Here is a 1012-nt window from a genome sequence, read left to right as displayed (position 1 = left end):
ATATGTATATATATATATATATATATGTATATATATATGTATATGTATATATATATATATGTATATATATATATATGTATATATGTGTATATATATATAAATAAATTTGGGTAGTGGGTCACGGCTTGTCATTAAGGGGTGATGGTGGGTCCCGCAGCCAGACCAGTTGAGAACCACTGCAGAAGACAAGTAAATAAACCCAGCCTGCACTCACACTCCACACTGATGGTAAATGGCTACAGTCATTGGTGTGTAGCCCCTGGTACATTATTTAGATTGGATCAAGGTAACACAGGGTGAGTAATTGCTATACATTTATTTCTTTAAACTAGTGTTTGGCCATTTTTTTTCTGCCTTCATTACAGACAGCAAAGAGTAGACAGGAAGTGAGGGAGAGGATTTGGCAAGATTTAAGTTTGACTTTTCTCAAGATTCAAAGATTTGTCACAAACTCGTATTATCAATATGTGCAGTAGGTTGGCTTTCTAGAGCATGTGCGAAAAGACAAATGTGCGATATGAATAATTCAAGTATTTTCTGTATAATAAAACATTTAAAATGTGTTCATGCGTTAAATCTGCAGAATAGTCCTTTAATTCAGAACGCTACTAAACCAAAATAAATATATTTCTCTACAGGAGACAGACGAATTCATTTATATCCCTAAACCTGAACTATATACTTCCAAGTGTATTGCTTCTAATACTTATGACTTACTTTATACTTAATGCTTTTACTGAAGTCATATTTTGAATCTAGGACTTTTAATGGAGACTATTTTATTAATGGTATTGAATAATAAAAATGTTTTTTGTTTACAAAACAAGCTTACCCATAAAGTTGTATGCATCTTTCCAACATGCTCTGACATGTGACAGCCCATGTCTGAATGAGCAGATGATGTAATCAAATTCAGCCTTTTTTTTGAAGGGGGGGGCTGCTCCATTCACCCAGTCTCATTTATTAACCACACCGACAGCACCATCTAGTGTTAAATATCAGGCATCACATC

This window comes from Anarrhichthys ocellatus, unplaced genomic scaffold (genome assembly GCF_004355925.1).
Source record: "Anarrhichthys ocellatus isolate YVR2014 unplaced genomic scaffold, GSC_Weel_1.0 scaffold147, whole genome shotgun sequence".
NCBI lineage: Eukaryota > Metazoa > Chordata > Actinopteri > Perciformes > Anarhichadidae > Anarrhichthys > Anarrhichthys ocellatus.
This window is presented reverse-complemented; position numbering follows the sequence as displayed.